Source organism: Coregonus clupeaformis, chromosome 23 (assembly GCF_020615455.1).
Source record: "Coregonus clupeaformis isolate EN_2021a chromosome 23, ASM2061545v1, whole genome shotgun sequence".
Classification (NCBI taxonomy): domain Eukaryota; kingdom Metazoa; phylum Chordata; class Actinopteri; order Salmoniformes; family Salmonidae; genus Coregonus; species Coregonus clupeaformis.
Genome location: NC_059214.1, coordinates 30,951,367 through 30,965,201, shown reverse-complemented (window position 1 = coordinate 30,965,201; position 13,835 = coordinate 30,951,367). Strand labels below are relative to the sequence as shown.

Genomic DNA, 13,835 nt, shown 5'->3' with positions numbered 1-13,835 from the left:
CCTGTCATTAGAACAGCTGTAAAATACATGAGGTCAGTGTAAGGTTGTTAAAACATGAAGCACACATTACCGGGCTGAGAGGAAGTCATGCCACCCACCCACCCACCCACACGACAGGGGTGATGCTGTCGCCCCCATGAGGTGGCGCACAATTGGCCCAGCGTCGTCCAGGGTAGGGAAGGGAATGGCCGGCAGGGATGTAGCTCAGTTGGTAGAGCATGGCGTTTGCAACGCCAGGGTTATGGGTTCGATTCCCACGGGGGGCCAGTATGAAAAATTAAAATAATAATGTGTGCACTCTAACTGTAAGTCGCTCTGGATAACAGCGTCTGCTAAATGACTAAAATGTAAATGTAAAATGTAATACAAGGATGTTATTTCAGTTCTTGGTGGAGGACATGGATGTCAGTTGAAACATCTGTGGTCAGTTTCAGCTGGGGAAGATCCCAGTACAGTTCAGACACACCATTGAGAGAAAACATACAAGCCTCCCTCTCAAAGGAGAGCCGACAACACAGAAAAACACACACCGCAGACAGAGGGGGACAAGACACTGCTTCCTGTCTGAATGAACAACTGGGGAACACAGCTGTGTGTGTGTTCCACAGAGTGGATGAGAGTCTCTGAGAGGATGTGTGTCTATAGGCACAATGGACTGCATTAATATTTCAATAGAACAGCTTTTTAAACTTTCAACATCCACACTCCCTCGTTCAAACATTCTCTCTCCCTCGTTCACCCCCCTCTCTCCCGCTCAGTAATTTCTCTTACACTTTCATTCCCCCTTTTTCTTTAACTGTCATGACTGTGTGTGTGTGTGTGTGTGTTGTGCCTATAAAAAGTTATCTAGTTGAAAATGAACAAACCTCAGTGAGTGCTCAATGAGTCGGCAAAATGAGAGAAAATGGACCACATTTATTTCTGTGTGTGTGTGCGTGCTTGAGTGTGTGAATTTGCTTCTTGTTTCCATCCTTCCTGAGCTTGGTGTTGTGGTCCTTTGTCTTTTTCTTTCCATTTTGCCTCATGAGCTCATAAAATATGTCTGATTTGTTTTCAGTTTAAAGGGATTTCAATTCAATAAGAACAGCTTTTCAGAGATAAATATATATATATTTTTTATCACTGAGGCTTCACATATCCAATGGACCACAATAAGATAGATCTGCCCATGAATTTACAGGCAGGAGATTTAAACACACTAAAACGAGAGAGAGAGAGAGAGAGAGAGAGAGAGAGAGAGAGAGAGAGAGAGAGAGAGAGAGAGAGAGAGAGAGAGAGAGAGAGAGAGAGAGAGAGGAGAGAGAGGAGAGAGAGAGCGAGAGAGAGAGAGAGAGAGAGAGAGAGAGAGAGAGAGAGAGAGAGAGAAAGCGAGAGAGAGAAAGCGAGAGAGAGAGAGAGATACACACACCCAAAGATAGAGAGACACACACAGAGAGAGAGAGAGAGAGAGAGAGAGAGAGAGAGAGAGAGAGAGAGAGAGACACCGAGATCGAGAGAAAGCGAGAAAGTGAGAGGGAGGGAGAGAGAGAGACACACACACAGACACCCAAAGATAGAGACAGAGAGAGAGATAGAGAGAGGAAGATGCCTCCAGGAACTAACCCATCGTGTCAAAATAAGTATGCTTTTATCCGCACTAAATGTGTGATCATGGAATAACTCACTGGTTTGATATTGGGAAGTTGTTGTTGTCGTCGCCCTACATTTATCCATTCCCTTCCTCCCTCTTTCTGTCCTCTCTCTTGCACTCTATGTGGCTGTGTTGGCTTCTCAGTAAGATAAGATATTAACATTACAGTGGAGCATTAGTGACCAGGGCACCTTTCAGTCTGACAACATACAGCTCACAGTCATGGTCCTGTATCACTGATGCTCACATTACAGATGCCCTGGTCCTGTATCACTAATGCTCACATTACTGCTGCCCTGGTCCTGTTTTACTGATGCTCACATTACTGCTGCCCTGGTCCTGTATCACTAATGCTCACATTACTGCTGCCCTGGTCCTGTTTTACTGATGCTCACATTACTGCTGCCCTGGTCCTGTATCACTGATGCTCACATTACTGCTGCCCTGGTCCTGTTTTACTGATGCTCACATTACTGCTGCCCTGGTCCTGTATCACTGATGCTCACATTACTGCTGCCCTGGTCCTGTATCACTGATGCTCACATTACTGCTGCCCTGGTCCTGTATCACTAATGCTCACATTACTGCTGCCCTGATCCTGTTCACTGCTCTGCCTTTGTTCCGTGCTCCTCTGTTTCCCCCTGGTCCTGTACACGATGCTCACATTACTGCTGCCCTGGTCCTGTATCACTGATGCTCACATTACTGCTGCCCTGGTCCTGTATCACTCACTGATGCTCACATTACTGCTGCCCTGGTCCTGTATCACTGATGCTCAAATGACTGCTGCCCTGATCCTGCATAAATGCTAACAATACATTCCTCACCACATCATGATTAGGCTGCTACTACTCATACTGTTTGAGCACCAAACCATTATTCACCTTCACCACTCATCTCTCTGTTTCTTTCTGTCAGGCTCTCCCTCTCTCTCCATCTCCTCGCCGCTCCCTCTCATCACTCTCTACCTCTCCTCATAAATCCTCCAGCCTCTCTCCCCCTTCTCCATTCTTTCTCACTCCCTCTAGTCTCTCTTCCCGGTTTCTCTCTCTCTGAGTAAATTCCTGTCTCTCGTCCGTGCCTTGCGGTTCTCTGCGTCTTTTCAGGCAGGATTTAAGCGGCTCTGTGAGACTTCAAAGCAGCCCGGCACTCTGCAGGCTGTTTTGAAAGGCTGACAATGACATACCAAACCCTCCAGACCTCTAACTGATCACTCTATACCCACTATCTGGCTGCCTCTTCACCTCTGGCTGCACTGTCTTTATCACTCGCTGCCCCTGGAACTGATGGCGTTCATCTACAAGCCCTATATAGCTCTGCCTCTACCCCTCTGACAGCCCTCTGCCGGTCTCTGTCTGTCTGTCTGTCTGTCACTCTAACATCCTCTCAAGTCTGTTCGCTGGTCAGGCAAAAGCAGGTAGTCAAAAAAAATTCAGGCAATGACACTAAAACGTTTTGAAACATCAACTAACGTGTGCACACGCACCAAAAGAGGAAGCTGTAAAGAGGATTATATTGGTGGAGGGGGGGTTAAACACTAATCCAATCATTTGTGGCTGGTGTCTTATCCACAGTGAAAACAGCATCATCTCACAGCACTGTACTGTTAGCACTTACACACCACCGACTTACTAACCCTCACAGGATAATTACACACACACACACACACACACACACACACACACACACACACACACACACACACACGTTACGGCTGATCATATTTGAAGCCACCCATCTTTTGTCATCCTGCTGGCATCAGTGGTCCTGCTACCTCTCCTCTCTCAAATCAAATCTTATATTTCACATGCTTCCTAATCAACAGGTGTAGACTAACAGTGAAATGTTTCCTTACTTCTCTACAACGCAGAGCCAATAATATAGAAAAAAAGAGGAATAAATACACAATGAGTAACATTAACTTGGCTATATACATGCTGTAACAGCACATCGAGCCCTGACCATCATTCCTCACTATACCCAGGTGGATCCATTTCTGTCACAGAATGGGCCATACCATGGAGTAATGATCAGAACACAATCCCTGTCCCGTCTCAACTCCTCCACCAAACACAGAACTTTTAGGGGTAAGAAGAACTAGAAGAAATGTGGGGTAAAGGCAACTGGAGGCAGTGTGAAAGGGGAATATATTATTATAGAACATAGATAAATAAATCAATAAATGGGCTCAGCCTCAGTCAGTGTCCTCAATCGCTCCACAGGGAGCCTCAGTCTCATCTGAAAGATCTGGAATCCTGTGAACATTCTCAGATAGAGAGAGGGGGGAGGGAGAGAGGGATGGGTGGGTGGATGGATGGATAGAAAGAGGGGGATGACAAGAACGAGAGAGAACAAAGAGAGGCAGAAGCAGTCTCCCGGGTGCTACATGATGGAGGCACACAAACATGATACGTATACTTCACCGTGAGCTGGTTTGTGCGTGTGTATATGTCTCGCTCTAGACTCGGGTTAAACCTTCTCCAAAATCAATCTGCCTCCCTCTCCCTATGGAACCCCTCAACCTCATGCCCCTTTAACACCCATTACCAGAGAGAAAGAGAGAGTGTGAGAGAAGGAAAGAGGGAGGGAGAGAGAAAGGGGGATTTTCATTTGAAAGAAATGGACCACCTCAGCCATCAATTCATTTCAGAGGACTGTTGAAGCAAGGCCTATTTCTCACCATTTCACATTTATATGGCCATGGGTCATATATAAGGCTGCTCTTACATTACATCTATTTTATTTTACATATATCCTTTCACCAGCAGTACTCTGTGAGAAGCTGTGATGGAGACGGACAGGCAGGCAGAGACAGGGACAGGGACAGATCGAGACCTCACTTTTTCTGAGTCAGTATGGCAGACACACACACACACCATACAGTAGAGAAGTGAGCGTAAAGCCGGGTGTACACGACTTTGAAAATCCTAACATCGCTGAGCCTCTCACATTAAACAACCGTCTTTCCTGTCGTTTTTATGTCTTGCCAACGTAGTGGTGCGCACACTAAATGATGTGGCACAGACGTGGGTCACATATTAGAAGATTCTTCACTTGGTTGTGAGGATTCTCGATACCGCGCTCTCACTAAAACAATGATGTGATGCGATTAGATTTAACGTAGCTACAATGAGTGGTGGCTCAAAGCAGCCTCAAACGTTTTCAGTCAGACATTCACGCTTGCCATACAGAGTTGAAATATCTAGCTAACATTTTGAATTGAATAACATTGCTTGTGAACTTCAGAGCTCTAACGCTTTGAACACACCAACTGCGTCATTGCGCAAAATAGTACGCAGCATCATCTAGATATCTAGATGTGTGTGCAACAAAAGTTCAACATTCACCTTCTGCTACCATTTCTGTTAACCCGTTTACGCTAAACAGTTTGACGCATACATTCGATAAATCCAACGTATGCACCACACAGAACGCACTGCATCTGCCTCTACAACGCAATGCTGCAAGGCAAACGCAGGGTTCCATTGGAAATGAATGTACTTCTGGTGTACCAAAACGCAATGACGCAGACGGTGTGTTCGAAGCGTAACAATATGACACTTTGCCTTTGTTTAAAGGCAAGTACAAATGCATACTAGTAGTAGTCATGGCTCCTGCTCGAGAGTCTACACATTCTGGGTGATGCCAAACATCATCATCATCATCATCTCACTGGCTCCTTCTCTGGCCAGCTCTCATTGGCTATTGCTGATCACCATTCTGAAAACTTGTTGTTGCACATTTCACACGACAAGAGCATTGCAGATTTTGTGCCGATAAAATCAAACATGTTTGAAAATATCGGGACATCTGGGACTGCTCAAAGACGAGATCAGTAGCCCTCAGATTGAGTCTCTGACCCACTCACATTAAATGAGCGTCGGTGACGGCCGCGCACCCCAAAGTAGGGAATGACATGGGGATTTTGTCGCTGATCTCAAAAACTTGTCTGGGACAGCTAAATTGGGGCCAAAATCGTGTAGTGTACACCCGGCTTAAGAGAGAGTAGGAGATGAGATCTCATCTTTAGCCTTTATGTGACTCATAATTTATCATCCACATCCATCTGAGTGGTAATAATCATGTCTATCAGGGTCTGGCAGTAATGTCCTGGGTGCACCTGCCAAGTTGGCTGGGGAATGTTCCCTACCTGCCAAAGAAACTCACCCAGGTGTGACAGACAGCTAACAGCTTTATATAAATGTATGTAAATGCACACGTATGAAAAAACAATACCGCTTTTAAAAAAACAACCATACAACTTTACCCTTATCAAAACCCTGAAAAGCCTAATTGACATCTGTTCCCACAGTCTGGGAAGAGAGATATAGGCCATAGTTATGGCAAAGCTGTAAATGGGCATTATGTGGGTTTATGAGGAAGCCAAATGATCACAATCCAACTGAGACATCTCAGCCACAGAGTTTCTAAACCAAGAGGTGCAGCATCGTGAGACTTCCGGAAAGCTAGCAAAGCAGACACGGCAGACCAGACCGGGGTTTGAGAAGTCAACGGGATTTGAGAAGTCAACGGGAGAAGTAAAAAAAAGTATTCCTTAGTTGTTAATTTTCTCGAAATCTAAAAGGCAAAACCTCGATTGGAGCCAATGTCACTTCCTATCGAGTGGCTCCCAAAACTCCCATGAAGCTCTGCGACCCAAGTCGCTTCAGGAAAAATGGCTGACAGAAATACTAGCAAATGGAAGCAAATTAGAAGTTAGAGATTGAAGAATTTTGTCATGCAAAGCAGCTGAAGTAACGTAGCCAACTATTTTCTTGCTTATTGTGTAGTGGAGGATAAAAATACCTGTATGCCTATGGATGTGTAACTAGCTATGTAGCCGATCTGTGTATGGACCCTAAAACATTTGGTATAAATATTAGTTCAGAAGAGTGGTTTTAATTGGGGATTAATGTTAATCATTAATCCCCAAGAAACTGCAGAAAATGACTGATTAAAGGAAATGTGACTGTTCCATGTCAAACTGCTATTATGGAATGAAAGTCCTGCTTCAGTACTACTCCACACTGAACCACAGCCAGAGGACGGGTACATTACGGGCACATTGTTGTTTTGCAGTTCTCATTTGTTGCTCATATGGTAAGTACGTATTTGTTGCATGAGAAATAAGGACAGCTATTACTACCACCAGTAAAGGCATTGTGAACAACAATGCTCGTCGTCAATTAATTGCGTAGTAGGCTATCCTTCAGTGGCTTCTGATGTGTGTGAGTGATATAGTGATGTCCCATTCCCTAGGGTTATCGCTCCCTACCACTAGTTGCTCCATTTGAGGGACACACCCCCACCAAGGGGCACTTGAAAATGAGGGGGAGGGCTAAGGATGGGGGGGGGCGGGGATATTGGGATTGAGACTCCGTGTGGGGCTGAGAGGGTGTTTTTACAGGCAGCCCACAGCAGAGCAGTCCAGCAGCAGATGATGAGTTATATACCCAACATCACAGGCCAGTTAAAAACAAGCCGGCAGAGCACTGTGATGACTGAACATTACAGCCTGTTCCTGAGCTAATGGAGAGGGAGAGGGGAAACAGAGAGTGAGAGGGGGAAAGTGAAGCAGAATAGAGAGGGGAAAGGAGAGAGGAGGGAGGAGGAAATACACAGCGAGAAAGAAGGAGACCTAAAAAGGCAGAAAGAGACAAATGGAGGGAGATAGACTGAGGGGGAAAGGGCCTTTGTGTTTCAGCTCAGTAATTTCAGTCCCATGAGCAATCCACAGTCCCTCCCGCCCCTCCTGCTTCTCTCGGTTCAAAATTAGCCCTGCAGCCACCAACAAGGCCAGGCTGAGAGAGAGCGACCAGATCATCATGTCTGCTATTACCTTATCTCAACATGGTGCACAGAGGGGGAATGGGGAAAGACATTGGTATAGAGAAAGGGGGGCAAGAGAAAGAAAGGGAGGGTAGAAAAGAGAGTGAGAAAAAAAGCTCAGAGGGGGAGTTTCGTTAAGCAGCTGTGTTGTGGCTGAGGTCCAACCTCTGAGGAAGAACAGAGACAGCGGCCAGAGGGTACAAAGAACATCAAGCACTGCTGCTCAGTGACACACACGCAAAAGACTATAAAGTATGTATTTTATTCTGATTTTATTTTATTTTATTAGGATCACCATTAGCCGAACCCAATGGCGAAAGGTATTCTTACAGGGGTCTGCCACAACAAAAAATTCATTACAGACAAGACTACAATTTAAAAACATTGACATGTGCATTTGTGTGTGTTTATGTGTGGGTGCGTCTAACAGTTACAGTGGGGAAAAAAAGTATTTAGTCAACCACCAATTGTGCAAGTTCTCCCACTTAAAAAGATGAGAGAGGCCTGTAATTTTCATCATAGGTACAGGTCAACTATGACAGACAAAATGAGAAAAAAAATCCAGAAAATCACATTGTCTGATTTTTAATGAATTTATTAGCAAATTATGGTGGAAAATAAGTATTTGGTCAATAACAAAAGTTTCTCAATACTTTGTTATATACCCTTTGTTGGCAATGACACAGGTCAAACGTTTTCTGTAAGTCTTCACAAGGTTTTCACACACTGTTGCTGGTATTTTGGCCCATTCCTCCATGCAGATCTCCTCTAGAGCAGTGATGTTTTGGGGCTGTCGCTGGGCAACACGGACTTTCAACTCCCTCCAAAGATTTTCTATGGGGTTGAGATCTGGAGACTGGCTAGGCCACTTCAGGACCTTGAAATGCTTCTTACGAAGCCACTCCTTCGTTGCCCGGGCGGTGTGTTTGGGATCATTGTCATCCTGAAAGACCCAGCCACGTTTCATCTTCAATGCCCTTGCTGATGGAAGGAGGTTTTCACTCAAAATCTCACGATACATGGCCCCATTCATTCTTTCCTTTACACGGATTAGTCGTCCTGGTCCCTTTGCAGAAAAACAGCCCCAAAGCATGATGTTTCCAACCCCCATGCTTCACAGTAGGTATGGTGTTCTTTGGATGCAACTCAGCATTCTTTGTCCTCCAAACACAACGAGTTGAGTTTTTACCAAAAAGTTATATTTTGGTTTCATCTGACCATATGACATTCTCCCAATCCTCTTCTGGATCATCCAAATGCACTCTAGCAAACTTCAGACGGGCCTGGACATGTACTGGCTTAAGCAGGGGGACACGTCTGGCACTGCAGGATTTGAGTCCCTGGCGGCGTAGTGTGTTACTGATGGTAGGCTTTGTTACTTTGGTCCCAGCTCTCTGCAGGTCATTCACTAGGTCCCCCCCGTGTGGTTCTGGGATTTTTGCTCACCGTTCTTGTGATCATTTTGACCCCACGGGGTGAGATCTTGCGTGGAGCCCCAGATCGAGGGAGATTTTCAGTGGTCTTGTATGTCTTCCATTTCCTAATAATTGCTCCCACAGTTGATTTCTTCAAACCAAGCTGCTTACCTATTGCAGATTCAGTCTTCCCAGCCTGGTGCAGGTCTACAATTTTGTTTCTGGTGTCCTTTGACAGCTCTTTGGTCTTGGCCATAGTGGAGTTTGGAGTGTGACTGTTTGAGGTTGTGGACAGGTGTCTTTTATACTGATAACAAGTTCAAACAGGTGCCATTAATACAGGTAACGAGTGGAGGACAGAGGAGCCTCTTAAAGAAGAAGTTACAGGTCTGTGAGAGCCAGAAATCTTGCTTGTTTGTAGGTGACCAAATACTTATTTTCCACCATAATTTGCAAATAAATTCATAAAAAATCCTACAATGTGATTCTCTGGATTTTTTTCCTCAATTTGTCTGTCATAGTTGACGTGTACCTATGATGAAAATTACAGGCCTCTTTCATCTTTTTAAGTGGGAGAACTTGCACAATTGGTGGCTGACTAAATACTTTTTTCCCCCCATGGTACACACTTCAGAAAGTATTCATACCCCTTGACATTTTGTCAAAACCTGAATTCAAAACAGATTCTCACCCATCTACACACAATATCCCATAAGGACAAAGTGAAAACATGTTTAATTTTTATTGCAATTTATTGAAAATGAAATACAGAAATCTCATTTACACTGAACAAAAATATAAATGCAACATACAACAATTTGAAAGATTTTATAGAGTTACAATTCATATAAGGAAATCAGTCAATTGAAATAAATCCATTAGGCTCTAAACTATGGATTTCACATGACTGGGAATACAGATATGCATCTGTTGGTCACAGATACCTTAAAAAAAAGTAGGGGTGTGGATCAGAAAACCAGTCAGTATCTGGTGTGACCACCATTTGCCTCATGCAGCATGACACATCTCCTTCGCATAGAGTTGATCAGGCCGCTGATTGCAGATAGTTAAATAGTTAACCAATAGCTACTCTGAATAACTATTTAGCAGTCTTATGGCTTGGGGGTAGAAGCTGTTGAGGGTCCTGTTGGTTCCAGACATGGTGCATCGGTACCGCTTGCCGTGCGGTAGCAGAGAGAACATTCTATGACTTTTTTTAGGACCTTCCTCTGACACTGCCAGGTATAGAAGTCCTGGATGGCAGGGAGCTCGGCCCCAGTGATGTACTGGGCTATCTGCACTACCCTCTGTAGCGCCTTGCGGTTGGATGCCAAGCAGTTGCCATACCAAGTGGTGATGCAGCCAGTCAAGATGCTCTCAATGGTGCAGCTGTAGAACTTCTTGAGGATCTGAGGGCCCATGCCAAATCTTTTTAGCCTCCTGAGGGGGAAGAGGCGTTGTCATGCCCTCTTCACAACTGTGTTGGTGTGTGTGGACCATGATAATTCCTTAGCGATGTGGACAGAGAGGAACTTGAAGCTTTTGACCTGCTCCACTACAGCCCCATCGATGTGGATGGGGGCGTGCTCGGCCCTCCGTTTCATGTAGTCCATGATCAGCTCCTTTGTCTTGCTGACGTTGAGGGAGCGGTTGTTGTCCTGGCACCACACTGCCTGGTCTCTGACCTCCTCCCTGTAGGCAGTTTGTTGTCAGTGATCAGGCCTACCACCGTCGTCTGCAAACTTAATGATGGTGTTGAAATCGTGCACGGCCACACAGTCGTGGGTGAACAGGAAGTACAGGAGGGGACTAAGAACAAACCCCTGAGGGGCCCCTGTTTTGAGGATCAGCGTAGCGGATGTGTTGTTGCCTACCCTCACCACCTGGGGGGCGGCCCGTCAGGATGTCCAGAATCTAGTTGCAGAGGGAAGTGTTTAATCCCAGGGTTCTTAGCTTAGTGATGAGCTTGGAGGGTACTACGGTGTTGAACGCTGAGCTGTAATCAATGAACAGCATTCTCACGTAGGTGTTCCTTTTGTCCAGGTTGGAAAGGGCAGTGTGGAGAGCAATAGAGATTGTGTCATCTGTGGATCTGTTGGGGCAGTATGCTAATTGGAGTGTGTACAGGGTGTCTGGGATGATGGTGTTGATGTGAGCCATGACCAGCCTTTCAAAGCATTTAATGGCTACAGATGTGAGTGCTACGGGGCGATAGTCATTTAGACAGGTTACCTTGGCGTTCTTGGGCACAGGGCTATTGTGGTCTGTTTGAAACATGCAGGTATTACAGACTAGGTCAGGGAAAATTTGAAAATGTCAGTGAAGACACTTGCCAGCTGGTCAGCGCATGCTCAGAGTACGCATCCTGGTAATCCGTCTGGCCCTCCGGCCTTGTGAATGTTAACCTGTTTAAAAGGTCTTACTCACATCGGCTACGGAAAGTGGGATCACACAGTCGTCCGGAACAGCTGGTGCTCTCATGCATGGTTCAGTGTTGCTTGCCTCGAAGCGAGCATAGAAGGTATTTAGCTCGTCTGATAGCCTCGTGTCACTGGACAGCTCGCGGCTGGGTTTCCCTTTGTAATCCATGATAGTTTGCAAGCCCTGCCACATCTGACGAGCATCAGAGCCGGTGTTGTGGAATTTGATCTTGGTCCTGTATTGACACTTTGCCTGTTTGATGGTTAGTCAGAGGGCATAGCAGGATTTCTTATAAGCGTCTGGATTAGTGTCCCGCTCCTTGAAAGTGGCAGCTCTAGAACTTAGGGAATGATTTGTGCCAAATACAATGCTCTTAGTTTTAGAGATGTTCAGGACTAGTTTTTTTACTGGCCACCCATTCTAAAACTGATTGCAACTCTTTGTTTAGGGTTGCAGTGATTTCACTAGCTGTGGTTGCTGACGCATATAGGGTGGAATCACCAGCATACATGGACACACAGGCTTTGTTTTTATGCCCGTGGCAGGCCATTGGTAAAAATTGAAAAAAATAGTACAGGGCCAAGAGAGCTGCCCTGCGGTACACCACATTTTACATGTTTAACATTAGAGAAGCGTAGAAAAGATAACGGACCTATATATTATTTTTAATATAATCTTTGAGAGCTAACTCAACAAAATAAAAGGTAAACAGTCAGAGAGAATAGAAAATTACAAAAACTATGAATTCAGGAGTATTGATTTTGTTATCGTTGAGCATAAGAACACAGCATTAGCAATGGCAAAATGCATAGAATTGCAGGAAATTTGCTTTAAAACTACAAAAATGTATCTCAGCTCCATGGAGAAATATGTAAAATTGCAGGAAATTTGCTTACAAACGCAAACATTTCTCTACACCGCCAAGATGGGGGCCTGTAAAATGTTCTTGCCCAGGGACCGGACCAAATTCAGCCTCGCCGATGGGCCAACCATGACCATTGCCACGCGCCTGCAACGCCCACCACCTAAGCACTTTTTTGGATCCAGAAAAGAACTAGACTTTGGGGAGAACCCTCGTGTCAGTGCAGTGTCATGCAGTGTCCTGTTATCTTCATGTTAACTAGCTCTAATTTATGGCCCTCCTGGGCCACGGTATACATGACCCACCAGTGTGCCCGCCCATCACAGCTGTTGAGACCAGGCCGATTTCCAGAGGTTCACTACTTTTGTGTGTGTGTGTGTGTGTGTGTGTGTAAGCAGGCGTCGCGTTAACGCAGGATTCTGCAGAAAATGAAAGATAAAACGCAGGAAAAATATCTTGCCGTGTTATGTAAACGCAGATGCTTCTTACTGTAAATTCTGCTCAGCTTCAGTCAGGGTTCACTCCAAATCATGAATGTCTGCATTTTGAAAATGCAGATTTCTGAAAGCTATTGCAACGCCTGGTAAGTGTAAGCATGTGTGTCCATGCCTCTACCCATCTCCCATCCCATCCCATAATGAATTAATAATTGAGAGAGATGGCGGGGAAGGCTAAAGTTGCCTCACTCACCTCTGTCCATTATGGATATGGTAATAAATGTAGTGTTTGTGACCAACTCACTCACCCATATAATAACACCTACTGTAGCACACAGGAGGTGTCTCAAACACACACACTTCGTTCTCTGCCCCCTGTCCTGTCCCATCTGAAGCATCCCCCTCTGGCCCCCTTCTCCAAGTCCATTAATTCCATATAGCCACCTGCTCCCCTGCCCTACCCTACCACCCAGCCAACAACAACACAACACCATGACAAAGAGATGGACTTAAAACGCTCCCTTTAACTCACAAACACACAAACAGAACATCATCAACAAAAACTGTTTAACACATCTGCACAGATTTGCTATCCAGGAGCACACACACACCCTCATCACACATGTATGCACAAACTCCAGACATTTGCTAAAGTTAATGTAACACTATAAATCCTATCTTCAATCTTCTATAATTATCCAAACCCACACGTTTAGCTGTAGATGTAACAGTGTGTGTTAGAGAGTGATTGACAGCTTGCGCTCTCTCTCTCCCTATGTTTGTGCATTAATCCACAGATTGGAAAGGAAACCAATTAACTATTAATTAGGCTCTTCAAACAGACTTCTCTACTATTGTCAGTCAATCCGGCATTCAGGATGAAAAGTGAAGCAAAACCACACACAAACACACACAGACAAACCCAGTCTCTCACTCACACAATGTTTTTGAGTTCCAGGGATAATCCGATCAGATCCCTCCATCCCTGTGGGTTAGTTTAGCTCAGGCCTATACTGACTATCTTCTTTTGTTTTCATCTGACAACAGCAATGGCTGCTATGGGCACGTGTGTGTGTGTGTGTGTAAGAGTGGGGGTAACACTGGAGGGAGGTGTGTGGGATGGTGTGTGTGTCAGAGGCTGTGGATGTGCAGCAGGGGAGCAGTCTCCATAGTAACGCTGACGTCTCATGTGCATCGAACTGAGGCTGTGTTTGGGTGGAGAATCCAGCAAGGAACAGAGA

General features: G+C 45.2%; 1 protein-coding gene across 1 annotated transcript in view; it reads right to left on the bottom strand.

Moving 5' to 3' along the window:
• LOC121536856 (immunoglobulin superfamily member 3-like) overlaps positions 1-13,835 on the bottom strand; it is a 143,228-nt gene that overhangs the window by 112,127 nt on the left and 17,266 nt on the right. The gene's annotated exons all lie outside the window — the stretch shown is intronic.